At 35.5% G+C, this 17,848-nt stretch overlaps 1 protein-coding gene across 1 annotated transcript in view; it reads left to right on the top strand.

The window, feature by feature from the left end:
* Positions 1-6,679: 6,679 nt before the first annotated feature.
* The window catches only part of LOC138694879 (juvenile hormone acid O-methyltransferase-like), a 46,241-nt gene continuing 35,072 nt past the window's right edge, over positions 6,680-17,848 (top strand). The window contains exon 1 of the mRNA XM_069819038.1: positions 6,680-6,785. The gene's annotated coding sequence lies outside the window, so the exon portion shown is untranslated. The remainder of the gene's footprint in view (positions 6,786-17,848) is intronic.

Here is a 17,848-nt window from a genome sequence, read left to right as displayed (position 1 = left end):
TCCAAAGTGTTTCAGAAAAATATTAGTTTTCAGTGAAATGTCAATTTTCCTACATCATTTTCCTATTTTCCAAATCCATCCTTCGTCAGTTTTGACAACTAATTAATTGCATTTCAGAATAAAACAAAACACACACTACAATAAACAATAGACTATTACATGAAGGCCATGACCTACAGGATTGCTGACATAGTTAGAGTTCAGATGGCTCAGATTCTTTCACATCTTAATGCCAATATGTCGATCTTAACTTGTGTAATTTTTTGATATCGTATAAAAAATAATTTAAGGTCTGATTCTCTGGTCTGTAGTTTTCCGAGTACAGCTGTGTATTGGATATTAGGAACTACAAAACTTATGAATGTTTGATGACATTATTACCATTAAAAATGAAATATTATTATAGTTAACGTAACTCATAATGGTATACTGATGATATAAAAGTGCAACCTTTTGGGGCTCTAAGTAAGCAGAGAAAGAATATTTTATATTAGATCTTCATTTCTATAATTTACTGAGTAACGGTTATATATATATATATATATATATATATATATATATATATATATATATATAGTATATAGACTATGATATTGCTCTGCAAACGTAGTAAGTGCATTATGACAGAATCTGTTATGCACTTAACACATGTATTGCATACTATATTTGGCTGATCTTAATAAAAAGTAAATCATTATTAATCATTTTAATTTAAATAAATAGTTTGTTTTTGGACGCTAACATTTTCATGTGTGGTCGCCGTTTGTTATTTGTCGATAGGTGTCATTCATTTGTTATTATTCGTATTTGTCGATAAGTGTTATTCATTTGTTAATTTTTCTGCAGCGATTGTGAAAATATTGTAATTAAAATAAATTATAGAAAGTTTAGTTTTGTCTTCAAAGAAGTAGGTAGGTCATACATTAATAATGTTGGTTAATGCTTGAATATGTATTTTATTTCATGGATGTTTTCGCATTCAGCCACGACCCCACTAGTGGCGCTGAGAGTAACAACCGGAAATCTTCAGAAATGGTTTTCACGCTTACATCTTATCTACATTGGTTACATCTTCAGATATGAATTAGACTTATAGTTCAGAACTACAAGTGCCAGCAATAGACGTCTTGACTACCTGAGGACACCTGGTTACAATTTCACTTTATAAAATCTGGATTGCAGCATACAGTACTTACCAATTCCACAGACTTAAATAGCAATTTGCAATTGAAGGATTCAGAACCATAGTGGGCCAAGCGCCATTTACTAAGCCGTAGAAAACAAGGGTTAAAATTAAGTTATTACCATAATTCAATGAAAACATATAGCAAGTAATATAAAGTATACACATTAAAACTAAATATGTCAATGGTGTGTGGATAAGCTTCAGGGCTTCTACCGCGTTGTCTTGGTGTTATTGGCTGACGTTTCGACCGCTGTGTTGTGGCCATCTTCAGAGCAGTTGTTGGATAAGGAAATAGTCTGCCATTACTTATATATATAGTAGTCTCGATAGGGGGGAGTACTTGCTGTGATAGGTCGTAGGTTCTCCTTCTGGCATCTGATTGGTCCTACGTGGTCCAATCCGGTTGAGGTCTGTATGAAGGGGAGTATTCATATTAAATATGTATTCATCTATACTAATAATAAATCTGTAGCCGAAATTTTCCTGGTAATTTTCGATTTTCCAAAAATAATTGGTCCTAACATATACAATTAACCACCCTGAAACCGAAAATCGCTTTTTTGAAATTTTTGTCTGTCTGTCTGTCTGTATGTTTGTTTGTTACCTTTTCACGCGATAATGGCTGAACGGATTTCGATGAAAATTGGAATATAAATTAAGTTCGTTATAACTTAGATTTTAAGCTATATGGCATTCAAAATACATTATTTAAAAGGGGGGTTATAAGGGGGCCTGAATTAAATAAATCGAAATATCTCGCTTATTACTAATTTTTGTGAAAAATGTTACATAAAAAAAGGTTCTTTAAAAATAATTTCCGATAAGTTTCATTCCCTGAACAATTTTGATAGGACTGATATTTAATGAGATAAATGAGTTTTAAAATTAAAATAACTGTCATCTAAGGCCGTGTAATGAATTAAAAAACAAATGACTTCGTCTATAAGGGGCCTTGGACAGCAACAATCGAAAGCTATGAAGATAGCCTACAGATAATGTTTCTACGTTTGTATGAAGTAATATCAGAAGCTAAATTAACCGATTTGTATAATTAATTATTAATTCACCATTGGAAAGTGTAGTTTCTCTAGATGGACATAATGCTATAATGTTATCACAGTAACGTCTGAGTGAATCGAGGACAGGTAAGATTAAAATAGCTTCTTATGCACAGAAAACTTGATAGGCACTCGTTTCCTGTATTTCCTAAAATAATTTTTATGACCAAATGAGTGGTCTCTGGATCAAAATGATCGCATTTTAATTACGCAAATACAACTTAAATTAATATAATAAACGATTTATCCTTATATCAAACACGAATGTTCCCTGGATCAAATGTCCTATTTTAATTATGTAATTACTTTATAATTATTTGTAACGGGTGCAGCGGAGCGCACGGGTACGGCTAGTATTAAATATGTCAATCTTCATTAAACTATGGTATTCACTTAAATTTAACCATTGCTTTCTCTGTTTTTAATAAATGGCGCTTGGCCCACTCTGGCTCTGAATCCTTCAATTGATTTCTTCCCATCACCTAATTTGTATATTACTTTCAGTAGATACTGGACGGAAAATTGTCCTTCGGGAAAATATAAATAAAAGATATCACGAAAAAGTCAAGTGAGAATTCGGATTCAGAAAATTTGATTTCAAGAGAAAGATTTTTGGGGAAAATGGATATTAGGGAATACAGGTTCGGGAAAATGTACGGGAACCCTCACCAATTATTATAGGTCAATCAGTCTTCTTAGTGTTGTAGGCAAAATTTATGAGAGTATAATCCTTGAGAGGCAATTAAATAAAACCCAAAATAGGCTATAATGCCCATGTATTCCTTCTTGGTCGGTCAACAACACCACAACATTTACGAGTAACTCTCTGGATATTACTGCAGGGTTTAATATGTACGATAAGGACATTGACACGAGTCTTAAAATATAAACTATTCGTACAAAATACGGACGTATGGTATTCCTATTACAAGAAATCCTCTTTTCTTTGGTTATCGTCTGATATGTTTTATTTTGAGCAGAGCTGCGACAAAATCTACTTTAGCATCAATTACATGCACTTCGACCATACACTTAAAAAAATGCAATCGCTATCTTACGTCACGTAAACAATGACATTCCGTTCAGATACAGAATAGCGTATTTCTCGTATGTTGAGACATCGTAGTAATTGAATGAACCGTAAATCTAATTCAAACAATTGTAAGTACGATTGAAATGATATTCTACTAGTTTCTTCTGTTTTTAATAAATGATGCGCCATCAGTTACTAATATCGATGCTCTACCATTCATTATGGAAGAGATATCTCTACTGGTACTGTACCTATTGTTCTATAACCAGGAGATAAACCGTGAAAGGAATGTGCTTACTATTGCGTCATCTATTGGAGCGAAGTAGATAGATAATATTACAATAATAATAATAATAATAATAATAATAATAATAATAATAATAATAATAATAATAATGATTTATTTTAGCTGGCAGAGTTAAGGCCGTAAGGCCTTCTCTTCCACTCAACCAGCAAAAAGTGTATATACATATGCATGAACTTACAAAGAATTCAACAATTTGATTTAGATGAGAGTTACATGTATACAAGAGTTATTTACGAATTAAACAACAAAATACTATGAACTATTAATTAAACACTGAAATAAACTGTGTAGCAGAATTAAACTAAAATACATAGAATGTTAATATATTACAAATAACATTAGATAATAGAAAGAGATTATTATGAGACAATTTTGAAAATACAGCACAATCAGGATGATGTCTAAAGAAAAAAGTAACAATGTAGTCAGTGATAGTTAAAATCAGTATGATTGGAGTGAAATGCTAATAAGGTTATCTTTTAAGCTGTTCTTAAAGGTGTTTGTTGTCTTGCAGCCCCTAATACTTTGTGACAAGGAATTCCATTGGCGCGAGGTGGATATTGTAAAAGATGATGAATAACAAGATGTTCTATGAAGAGGTATACTTGGCGTGCCACAGATAAGTGATCTGGTATTTACGTCGTGGTTAGAGTATAGATAAGAGAAACGAGAAGAAAGGTAATTTGGTGTTAAGGTATGCAGAATTCGAAAGAGTAAAGACAAAGAGTGTAAAGTTCTGAGTTCTTTAAGTCGGAGCCACGAAAGACTTGCGAAGGAAGGTGATATGTGATCATATCGTCGAATGTTGCACATGTATCTGACGCACATATTCTGAGCTCGCTGTAACTTGACTGACAGTTCAGAACTTAGGTCACTTAACAAAACGTCACAATAATCGAAGTGCGGCATTACTAGGGTTTAAAAATCTTGCGCTCTCCTGCATATGTTATTTCCTTTATGGAGGGATTAAAAGACCAGGAAATTAACCGTGAACTAATTTTGTAACTAGGCTAGTATAGAAATGTGTATATCAGTGTTATCGTTTGTGCTTTGAGAAATAGCCAACAGAAATACGAGTACCCACGTGTGTGACCTTATGACATTTTACGACATCAACATTCATTCACAGGATCACCCCACTGCGTCTCATTCCCTGGAGACTTTCTCGTGGTTGGAGTACAGTACTTCCTCAGTCCACTCACCGCAGCTCTCCTTCCTCCGGCTTTGCCTGGCTACCCAGAGTCCTACGTAGGCTGACATCTTGTCTAGGGACATTTAGTCGCAGCTCTGATTATGCGAGTAGAATAACCTTATTCTAGGAAATGTATTTTTATGCTAATAAACGAAATTGTGAATGCAACTTGTGTGTGTAAACGTTTTACATTTGTGTATTTCTTACATATAAGTAATAAATAACCTTCAGTTATTCATAGATTTAAAAAAGGCATATGACTCGGTTAAGAGAAAAGTTTCATATGATATTCCTATTGCATTTGGTATTCTCAAGAAACTAAGTTAGTTCGATTAATTAAAATGTGTCTCAGTGACACGTACACAAGAGTCCGTATAGATCAGTTTCTGACAGGTACTTTACCAATTCACTGCGGGCTGAAGTAAGGAGATGCACTATCGCCTTTACTTTTTAACTTTGCTGTAGAGTATGCCATTAGGAAAATCCAGGATAACACAGTGGGTTTGGAATTTAATGCATTACATCAGCTGCTTGTGTATGCGGATGACGTGAATATGTTAGGAGAAAATGCACAAACGATTAGAGAAAACACGGGAATTTTACTTGAAGCAAGTAAAGATATAGGTTAGAAGTAAATCCCGAAAAGAGAAAGTATATAATTATGCCTCGTGACCAGAATATTGTACGAAATGGAAATATAAAAATTGAAAATATATCCTTTGATGAGGTGGAAAAATTCAAATATCTTGGAGCAACAGCAACAAATATAAATGACACTCGGGAAGAAATTAAACGCAGAACAAATATGGGAAATGTCTGTTATTATTCGGTTGAGAAGCTTCTGTCATCCAGTCTGCTCTCAAAAAATCTTTAAGTTAGAATTCATAAAACAGTTATATTACCGGTTGTTTTTTATTATTGTGAAATTTGAACTCTCACCTTGAGAGAGGAACAGAGATTAAGGGTCTTTGAGAATAAGGTGCTTAGAAAAATATTTGGGGCTAAGAGAGAGATGAATTTACAGGAGAATGGAGGAAGTTACACAACGCAAAACTGCATGCATTGTATTCTTCACCTGACATTAAATCCAGACGTTTGAGATTGGCATGACATTGTATTCTTCACCTGACATTAAATCCAGACGTTTGAGATTGGCATGACATGAAGCACGTATGAGCGAATCCAAAAATGCATGTAGAGTGTTAGTTGGAAGGCCGGAGGGAAGAAGACCTTTGGGGAGGCCGAGACATAGATCGGAGAATATTATTAAGATGGATTTGAGGAAGGTGGGATATGATGATAGAGACTGGATTAATCTTCTCAGGATAATCACTGATGCGAGCTTATGTGAGGGCGGCAATGAAACTCCGGGTTCCTTAAAAGCCATAAGTAATTAAGTATTATTTAATTTGAAGTCGTCATGCTCATATTATATAAAATATTGATTTTTTTCAAAACTGGTTATAAGAATGCTTTCTTAAATAAAAGTCAAGTTAAGTAAAAGAGTCTAACTTCATCATACAAATTTTCTAATTCAGCATAACAATTTATTGTTATATACAAAATGGTATCCATGATCTGCATCTTTTGAGGTCGAACTTTCGAGATATAATTAATATATACACAAATTACTTTCGTAAAGTTACTATGGATGGATGTGTTTATGAGATCGAACAAGAAGTACTATACTTATGTTCCACAGGTTTATAATCGTTTAAAGCCAGACATTACATTGAAATGGATAACGTCACACGTTATATTTCAATCTATCTAACTGCTGACGTAGTTCTTTCCAGTTATTGAACATGTGAAACCGGTTTTAATAAAAAACGTTCTATATAAAATGTACCCTTGGAAATACAGATAAACATGACATTTCTCTTATTTGTATCTAGTACAAGTTGAAAGTGAAGCAGTTAAATATTAGGTTAAAACTCTACAACTTTTAGAGACTATCCAGTAGCAGTAGTGTGGCGTAACTATAACCATCAACGAACGTCGAACAGACTGTGAGTTTGCTTCGAAATTTTACTTATGAAAGCCAAATAATTATTGTAATATCCAAGTGGCTTGGTTCCGTTACAGGAACACAGTAAACTCGAACATTATTAGTAATCTTCAATATTATGAAATTACCGACTCTGAATTGGACTTATATGCAAGTTTTCTTTAACTTCTCATACTCAACAAGTTTATATCGATGATAAATATTTCAGTCTTCAAAAACTTGAGATTGGAGTTCTTCAGAATGTATTTTGGAATCATTTTTATTTTTTATATTGATGAATGATTTATATTGTAATATTAGTAATGTAACAACCACCAAATTTCTTAGCTTACAAATCGATAATACATTAAACTGGGAAAATCATATTAAAGAATTTATCCCCAAACTAAATTCAGCATGTTTTGAAATTAGATCTATGCAAGAGATAATAAATATAAATACCTTAAAAACAATATACTTCGCATACTTCCACTTACTTCCACTCGGTAATGAGTTTTAGAATAATATTCTGGGGAAAATCTAAAGATATTAACAGTATATTTCTACTACAAAAAGAGTAATTAGAATAATACTGTAATAGGTGCCAAATCTAGGGAATTAGGTAGGACAATTAAAAAAAAAGAACTACAAATAATCGCCATGGCTTGCCAGTATATTTTTCATTAATAAACTTTCTGGTATGCAATCGTGAAAGCTTTGTAACTAATTCAAAAGTTCATAACATACATTCTCGTCAAAAAAAAAAAGTGACTTCTATCATGCTATCAAAAAGGAGTGCGTTATATGGCAGTAAACATTTCTATGGAGACAAGCTTCATGGCTAGTGGTCAGAGCTTCTGACTATAGCTCATGAGGTCCCGGGTTCGATTCCCGGTTAGAGCACAGGAATTTTTCCTTAAAGGGGATTATTCCTTTGTTCGTCCATGGTCTGGAATTTAGGTTAAGTTTAGATTTAAGACCTCTCCTGGCACCACATTATCATAATCATCCTATCACATCATCGGGGTAATGTAACTCCGCCTTCCAGGCGCCCCATCCTCAGAAGTGGGTTATGCCAGGAGAGAAGATCAGAAATGTCGAAAAGACAACCTGGTGGCATTGGATAAAAAAAAAACATTTCTATAAAACATATAAAACATTAAACTTAAAATATAAGATTATTTAGAGCCAAATTAAATAAGTACCTAATTTCTCACGCCTTCTATTCTGTAGGTAAATTTATGACATTCAACAACGCTGCGTGAATATTTAGGCCTACGTCTTGTTTTAAGTATCGATAATTCGATACTAACCCCTTGTGTTGTACTAGTATAATGTAAAACTCTTCTACATACAGGATGAGACAAACTGATAATATATATCTTCTTCTATCTCGAACTCTCCTCCCATACAGCGATTCTGTTCCGTTATTATTATTATTATTATTATTATTATTATTATTATTATTATTATTAGTAGTAGTAGTAGTAGTAGTAGTAGTATTAGTAGTAGTATTATTAGTAGTATTATTATTAGTATTATTATATTATTATTATTAGTATTATTAGTATTATTATTATTAGTATTATTATTAATATTATTAGTAGTAGTAGTAGTATTAGTAGTAGTCCACACCTGTGGAGTAACGATTAGTGCGTCCAGCCTTGCAACCAGGCGGCCCGGGTTCGATTCACGGTCAGGGCTAGTTATTTGGTTGAGGTTTTTTCCGGGGTTTTCCCTCAACCCAATATGAGCAAATGCTGGGTAACTTTAGGTGTTGGACCCCGGACTCATTTCACCGGCATTATCTCATCTCATTCAGACGCTAAATAACCTAAGCTGTCGATAAAGCATCGTAAAATAACCTACTAAAATAAAAAAATATATTAGTAGTAGTAGTTGTTTCATTATTATTATCATGATCACTATTATTATTATTATTATTATTATTATTATTATTATTATTATTATTATTATTATTATTATTATTGTGTAGGTTGTTGCCTTCTTCTAACTATTGCATTTCTGATTTAAATAATTTTTATGAACTGTAGAAACATATTGCACAGAAATTAATAAATATTATAATATTTTAAAATTGTAATATAGAATTGCTAAATAAAATGATTTGAGGCACTCAGAAGCAAAGTGATACAAGTGATATTTAGTAAGATTTGAGATAAATGACTTTGAAGTTGAAAAGGAAATTAAAAAATCTGTTACAGGACTATGTTTCTGTAAATTTACAGTTGTGTATGTTGGTACCTGTATTTTTTAACTTCTATATAGAAATTATCTATTCTAAAACATTTTAGGTAAAATATGGTCCTAAAGTCACTTGTATTATTTTTCCACGAAAATATTTTTGTGGAGAAGTAATATAAGTGCAACAGTTTTCAGTATTATTATATTATTTAAAACAAGAACAAGAACAATGTTTACAACATTCAAACATTCCTGTCTTAGCAGCATTTGAGCTTTCTGATTATCATATTATAACACAAAATGTGTCAGTATAACCGAAAGAATCACTCAGTCAGTCTTCTTAACGTATCCCGCTGTTTGCTGACATCATAAAATCCACTATAGTCTATTCAGTTTTTGTTCTTCATGAAAAGTGAGGAGTATTTTGAATGGTGTTCATTATAGATGCCTGTTGCTACTAGCCAGAATAGTCAATATATACTCCAGAGCTGTGTCTTCTGCAATTGGTATTGATGATTTTAATTTACTTCTTTTGTGGTTTATGGATCGGTGTCGGTTAGAGTTCCTGGGTAGCTCAGTGGTAGAACGTTGGTACGTAAAACAAAGGTCTCGGGTTCGATACCCGGCTCCGGAACAATTTTTCCCTCGAAATTATTCGAGATATCACTTGGTTGCAAATATGTTGCTTATTTCCCAACGTTATTGACTTTCTCGGTTCCAGGTACACTACAATGACTAGATATTCATTGAAATGTTATTTCCTTTTGGAGTTTTTTTTAGTTTACTTAGTTGTTTCTGAATTGGAATAGTTCTATGTGCGTTTGGGTTTGGTACATATTTAACTATTGTAGTCGGTAAGTATGCAAATAGATTTTTTAGAAATTTGAGTAACACATTGAAGAGCAGCATCAATAGCTAGCAATTCAGTGTCAAGACGGAGGAGGATGAACATGGTATGAAGTAACTTTCTTGATATTTTGGAATATACAGTAATACCCTGCTCCTGATGTCCCATCATCAGGGTTTAGAGATCCATCTGCATAAATTTGAATATGATCCTTATATGTGCTGCAGAGTAGTTCCATGGCATCTAACTTAAGAATGTATGGAGGATCATTTTGGGAATGATTTCCTGGAATTTGTATGCTATGTTCTGGAATTACCCATTTCCATGGAGGAATTTCACAACTAAAGTTTTAACAATGAGTGTGTCTGTGATATAGACTAGTATTTCTTCTTTGTTTATTCTGTAGAAATTACACAGGATATTATCTGACAGTTTGAAGAACATCTGAGATCTGGATGAGGCTTGCAATTTTAAATGTATTTTAGATCCTTTTTTAATACATAATGTCTGATAGGTTGAATATTACATTCAATTTATAGGGCAAGAGTTGATGTCGTTTTTAGTACTCCGAATAAGAGGGTTAAGAAAATGTTTAATTTTAAATGAAATTCAGCCTTAGTCGCTGTTCATTACGTCACTACCTCATCTGAAGAAGTCACATCTCTCTCTGCTGCAGCATCTATGTTTCTGTCATGAAGTGCGTCTGTAGGACTCCTACCGCGAGTATTCCTTGAACTTTCTCTTCCACGCACTCTTCCACGTCCTGCAGTCCTTATTATAGGCCCATCCTTCATGCTTCAGGTCATCAAATAAAGAGTAGTGTATGGGTGGGATGAATTTCTTTAGCTATTGCAAGTTGGTACACTTAGCAAAAGTTATCCTTATTGTATAGTTGGTCCAGCTCAATGTGTGCAGGCCTTCCACGAAGATATTTCGAATATGTAATATGTTACCTCTCTTCAATGTGGCAAATGAATTAGTTACAAACAGAAGAAACGCAACAACGCTATGTAAACAACGCACTTGTATTAGTTTGCCGCTCAGTCAAAACTCTGTATGCATTGTAATACAAGAGTAAGGCCAACATGGAGCAGCATTGACTGGAACTGCACTTATATTACATTTTTTCCGAACAGAAGTGACATTAAAGACTTAGAATATACACTTCTAAATTTTTAAAAAAATGTCACTTGTATCACTTTGCTTCTGAGTGCCTCAATTATGTGCTTTTAAATTTGTAGCATTTTATAAATAAAACTAAAATATATTTTCAATGATTAAAACTACTCAACATGTGACGATACATTTATAACCTACTTCAGGGTACAGAGATAGTTTTAACTCGTTAACTTTTCTCTTGCGATCTTCGCCAACAAAATCTTCATACACAGCTTTATGTATGGTGTCGTAGTGGCGCATTATATTATGTTTTCGTCTTCCTTTTATAATTTTCTGACATATAAAGCTCTTTTCCAGCTGCTACAAAGAAATAACAGCTTTCCCATAACATATTGTGGCGCCATGTTGGAAGACCTGGTCGCGTCGGGGAAGTTGCGCGCGCATCTAGTGCGAGGGAAGTTGCGGTGTGACGCTGAGCAGAAGGAAAAGGGGGGGATATCTGGACGTTTCGCAAAGCCACGCGAGCCGATTCTTGTAGAAGCTACGCGACGCAGTACATTCGAGAACGTGTAATCTAATAAATAAAAAAGGGGCAAGCGAGCCATAAGAGTCAGTTTAGTTTAGTTTGTCAGCCAGTCAGCTGCGAGAGAGCTAGTTAGCGGAGACGTATCCAGTGGATCTGAGTTCGAAGTGCAGTGAACTGTCTCTGGAAGTCTTGGATTCGAAGTGCAGTGAACTTGAGTAACTGTGGCAGCGTCCAGGCGAAGGCAACGCATCCGGAAGTCTTGGGTTCGAAGTGCAGTGGACTGTCTCTGGTAGTCTTGGGTTCGAAGTGCAGTGAACTGTCTCTGGAAGTCTTGGATTCGAAGTGCAGTGAACTTGAGTAACTGTGGCAGCGTCCAGGCGAAGGCAACGCGTCCGGAAGTCTTGGGTTCGAAGTGTAGTGGACTGTCTCTGGTAGTCTTGGGTTCGAAGTGAAGTGAATTGTGTCTGGAAGGCTTGGGGTTCGACGTACAGTGAACTTGAATGCGTGAGCTAGAAGAACTAGCCAAGGCGAACGAACTGTGAACTGAGAACTGACAGTTTTGTTTGTGCATAGTGTTTTGTGAACATTAGTTGAAATTAGTAGTACATTGTTGTTCTCAATAATACACGTGAATGGTCATTGTCGTTGGGAGGAGTGCAATAACGACTACTGTGTCGCCGTGTTCAGTGGAATACCCATTGTTGACGGGTGTGTGATTCAAGTTAGAAATATAAATCACATTGTTATTAAACAAAAGTTACAATATGAAAAGAGCATGGTTGGTGATCATGTTTCTTTCATTCCCTACGTCCATTATGCACTACAGGTAATTACATCTCAAGAGACAAGAGAATATTGAAGAATTCTGAACAGTTAACTAGAGCACCCCACTCCTTCACCGCAACGATATCATCCCAACTATGCGCTCTCGAGTTATTTCTTCCACTCTCCTCTTTCAGCTGAATGCTCGCCTTCAATGAGCACTGTTTGGACAGGGTTTTGCTAGGGGCTCACTCTGTTAGAGTAAACCATAGTCAGGGGCGTATTTTGCGGGCTACCGGGGCTACCGGCGGTAGCCCAAGGAAATTACAAAAGAAAAAGTTTATAATATAACATAATGTAATAATTTTGTATTATTAGTTTTACCATAGTAATTAAAATTAAAGTAATTGTTAGATATATTTTGTGTAATAATAGGGTCAGCGGTAGCCCAAACCCTTTAACCAGTATACGCCACTGCCATAGATGCTCAAATCGTGAATCGCGATCATTTATGAATCTGTTTAGGCCTACATGCCCACAGCATCTGGATGCCTTCTCTCCGCAGCAGTATTCCTTCGCTCTGTGATGATGTCTGAAAAGTCAGTAGGTTACTTGTTCACCGTTTTTTGTACGTGTCGGATTACAATGTTGCTCTCTAAACCATGTACAATGTAACTCCACAATAGACACAGCTATGGTCCATGTGCGAGACGAGGTACGAGCGCTGTCTTTCTACGGAGTACTGCGGACATTAGTAAACATAAGGGCTGTACAATGTTTTTTATGGCGTGCGAACCGAAACATAAATAATTAACGTATATAATTTTAAATAATACAGGGTGTCCACCATGAACCTGACACATTTGAAATTGCTGTATAATTCATACTGCTTGGGGTAAAAAGAAAAGAATGCATGCAATATCAAGAGTAACTAACCAAGTTTTATTTAAAAAATCAGTACACCTCAACATGAGATCCTCTCGTTGCACGAAGAACATCTAGCCTGAATTCAATTTCCTGCCAGGTCTTCTGAAGCATCTCGGGCGTAACGGAATTGACGGCATCTCTTATGCGGCCGCGTAGCTGTTGAAGATCACGAATTTTGTGGCCTGTATATACTTTGTTCTTGACATATTGCCACAAGAAAAAGTCTAGAGGTGTAATATCCGGTGATCGAGGTGGTCATCTTGTCGGTCCATCACGCCCAATCCAGCGACCGGGAAATTGTGTGTCGAGAAATTCTCGAACGATCAGACTCCAATGTGGTGGGGCGCCGTCCTGTTGAAAGATGACGTTCGGCTGCAAATGCATTAACTGAGGCACAACAAATTGATTCAACATGTCGAGGTAGGTATTGCGCGTAACTGTTTGTTCTGCAAAGAAAAAGGGGCCGTTGATCAAATTGTGCATCAATCCGCACCACACATTTAATTTCGGGCTGTCACGAATGTGTTCCACAATGCAGCGTGGGTTTCAGCATACCACCAGATCGCTTGTGCTCGCTCTTGCGCTGTCGCCATTTTGACTTAAGCTACCGCAGCGCCACGTACAACCTCTCGCACGGGTTTTTAAAAATAGCCAACGAAATTTCCACAGTTTCTCTACATATTGCAATGCATGTTACCAACTTACTTCTATTCATTGATTTTTGGCAGCCAAATGAAATGAGTCAGGTTCATGGTGGACACACTGTATATTGTAGTATATGCAAAATATAAAACAAAACAAACCCATGGTTAAGTATAATATATCGTGATACATCTGAAACGTAAAACAAACTTCTAGAGGAAAAACTCTAACTATATCTACATACGGGGCTTTCATTTCAAAACTTCCCACTCTAAATAACTAGTTAATTAATTGAATTCAATGTAAACCAAAAAAACACGTAAATTTAGATATCAAGGGGGAAGTCTTAAACAAGGCTTAATTGCATTTTAGATTTCACCTCCCACCCCCAGCCACTCCCAATTTGAAATTTCAAATGGCACCCCTATATTTTTATAGGCTACTTGAATATGAAAGAGCATTCAATTGTTTATACACCACATTAATTTGTTTTCGCATCTTTTCTTTTCTATCGTCGCCTGGTAACCTGCATTTTTGTTAATGTTGATTAGAGCCGAAGAGAATAAAGCTACAAAAACTTATTGAGCATTTCTTGAAATAGTTGTGTTTGTGTATTAAATTATTTTAAAATGGTGTACACCTTTCAAGAGAGAACATAAATCATCCCTATTGATTAAATTTAGGAAATACACAAAATAAGCTGTGTTTTCATCCTACAATCAACTGATAATAACAAAGCTTCTTATAATTACTACGGAATGCCTCGTAATTAGATGAATTTTGTTTTATCCCATGCACTGTTCTGATAGAAATGTCAAATTCCTGAGGGATGGCTCTGATTGATTCACCTTTTTAAACCGTTCCAATAGATGTAACTTCTGCTTCAACATAAGTGCACATTTTTTGTTCCCTGCCTTGCTGCCAACGTGTATGAGCATGGATGGGCAACTCGTGCTCCCAAAGTGTTAAAAAACCTTGAAAGAGAGAAAGGCAGACGGAGCCAGCCACAGCAGTTACAAGTTGTTTGTAGTTTCGCTGCGAAAGCCACGGTGCGCTCTGGCGGCTCATGCAGGTGATCGTGATATCTATTCCATGATTTGAATTTCAGAATGACGCATGGTACAATAATTATAGTAATTTTAGACAGACTATACCTGAACACATAACAAAATTATATTATATTCTAGCTTTGTAAATTAGTTTAGTACTGGAAACACAAACTGAATACAACCTTTTCAAGTTACAACATATATAGCTCTAACACTTATTATTACACTATTTGTTAATATTTCGTATTATAGGTCTTATTTGAAACGTAGAACGCTAGAATTTACAAGTCTTTATACATTAAAGAGTATTCCCCTGTTCTCAGAAAGGTAATAGTCTGTATTCGCAAACAATAACAAATTCAAGGAGGTATTTTTTACTTTGAGAAATTTTACACTTCTTTCTTGTATTAAACTCTGCCTCAAGCACATACAGTATATATGGAAGCAAAGAGTATATTTGGAAATTCTGACTTAGGCAACATTACGAACAGTTCGATTCCTGATTTTGCTGGAATCTGAGTGGCGTGCTGTTCTGTAGATTTATTAATTAAAACTATAAATTTTCAGGATTTTCTATCGACGTAAGCCATTAAGATTTCAGAAAAATTTCGATTCCTTGTCAATTGTCAATGTTTCTCCAAACTTTCCAGTGAATTCTGCTGTAGGTCTTGAAGTTGGGTCTTATATTTGACAAGAAGATTTTCTTATCCCTCTTCAAGATAGTTTATAGTCAAAGAAAGTGAAGTTGTCTGTGTTCTACATGATACTGCCACATTTCAAATTTATCCATAATTGTTCTTAGCTAGTCGATTATACGTCTTGCAATTCTGCAACTCGCACGCACAACGTGCTAATGATATTTGATATCAGTCTCACCTTGTTGATATCCCATTTTTACCTTTAGCTCTTCTAAAGCAGATGCAGACAGCATTTCTTTACTAAAACCTTCACTGTTTATTTGTAACATAAAATGTCATGCGTAAGAAAGTGTAATAGAATAAAAGCTTTACCTCTCTTCTTAATAAAAAAAATTCTCTTTTTACTCGTAACTAAAGAGAAATGATCTGGGAATTATATTGTTTTTCACTTAAAACGAGCCGCCACTTATTGCGGACGCGATCGAACTTGTGTCTTGAAAGAACCGCACACAGATAGTACAGCTAGTACAGAGTCCGTTCTACCTGCACTGAGATTGTGTTGACACTTTGAGAGCACGAGTTGCCCATCCACGTGTACGAGTATCTGCAAACTACTGCACTGGTTCAACTGGTTAATCCTGTGCAGCACGGGACAGGATGCGTTGACTTACCTTGTATCGTGAAGTATACGAGAGTGAGCGTCTATTTGTGGAGTTCCACTGTACCTCAGGAAAGAGGAAATATGTCCGTCTGCAATAGGATCATGCAATGTTCGAACATGAGAGATACTACGAACTTCGCCCTACTCCTTAGGCATCCAGCAGTACATGGAAATGAACCATATAAAGTAAAATAATCGAGTCTTATGAAAACCGGTCAGAGTCCTTACGTTCGGTTCAAGTTTGCCGAGTCTCTGTAGAACCGAAGCTCCCTTCGCGTTTGTTCAATTTTTCTCCATTCTTACATACGTTCGTTGCCTTTCTCCTTAGTTTCTCCTACCCTGCTCCTTTATGCTTTAGCTGTGTAAGAATGTCAGGTACATAACATGCGAAGTGACGCATAGTAATGAGTAGACTTCGTGGAATTGCCACGAGAATCGCAAGGTTTACTGCGCACGCAGTATAGACTGTATGAGAAGGGGGCGTGCAATGCCCCTGATGTAAACACTGAGCAGTATACTGCGGTTACAATAAAACCTCTATCCTGCATTCAAGAAATATAATGAATGACCACTGCAGTACGAATTGCCTAAACATGTAAATACACAATTATTTTGTAGTGAGATATATTGTCTTAAAATTTAATGTAAGATACTCACATCATCCTTCAATACGTGCATTGCAGTGAAGAGTTACGTACATTTTGAGCGACTGCAAAGTGAACCTCCTCCGATGGTCACTTGAACAGTTTTTATTTTGGGAAAATGTATGTTCAACATCACACGATGTAATAGGTGCATATTTGAAGAACGGGAAGTCACTACTTTTTAGTACACCAACTTCAGACGTCTTGTAGTGACCCAATAGTATATAATTTATAATACGAAGTTGTGAATAGGCAGAATTTTTAGCCATAATGTTTCAACTTATATTTAACTTTTTCTGAAATTAGTGAATTGTTATTTTTGATAACGGTTTGTGACACTTTATCCACTATATTAAGGGCTTCTGAGAGTTGTAGTTTAGAAGATATTAATAGGGTGATGCTTTTGGACACGATTTTAAAATTAGAATCAATGAACAGAATATCTTCCGATAGCTGTTCAGGAGGCAATGATTTTACAGATGCAGCACCGGAACTGTCTGTGCTATCCAACGCATCAATTACCTCCATTATTTTGCCGTAATGTTCTGTATAATAATTAACAGCATCCAACCACGTTCCCCAACGAGTCAAGACTGGCTGCGGGGATAAGGGTATTCCAGTGGTAATTGTTTGGAACAGCAACACACTCATTGTAGTATGTTTGATTGAATTCTTGTCTGCACTGAACAAATGTTAAGCTTTGACTATTCCAACCACAGTAATGCAAAAACGAGTGCTTACATAGGTATACATTAGCTGTAGCTGCTCTATCTATTTGGACCGGTCACATCTCTTAACATGAACTGCTCATACTACGAGACAGGGCGGTCGCTCACCTCCTCTATACTACCGTACATCGGTAACCTGGTCGCATGCTGCGTGTGGCAATTCAACGAAGTCTAGTAATGAGTATAGATAATTTTTGTTGTTACTGATATGGCCAAGCATTCACAAAATATACGTGTAAATAAATCAAACTAAATATATTAAAGAAAAAAACGCACATTTATATTCATAGTACCGACTAGTATTATGCAATGTTCAAACATGAGGGAGGAAACCAAG

The sequence above is a fragment of the Periplaneta americana genome, chromosome 2 (genome assembly GCF_040183065.1).
Source record: "Periplaneta americana isolate PAMFEO1 chromosome 2, P.americana_PAMFEO1_priV1, whole genome shotgun sequence".
Taxonomy (NCBI): domain Eukaryota; kingdom Metazoa; phylum Arthropoda; class Insecta; order Blattodea; family Blattidae; genus Periplaneta; species Periplaneta americana.
Note: the sequence above shows the minus strand (reverse complement) of the source record. Positions and strands in the feature narration are given on the sequence as shown.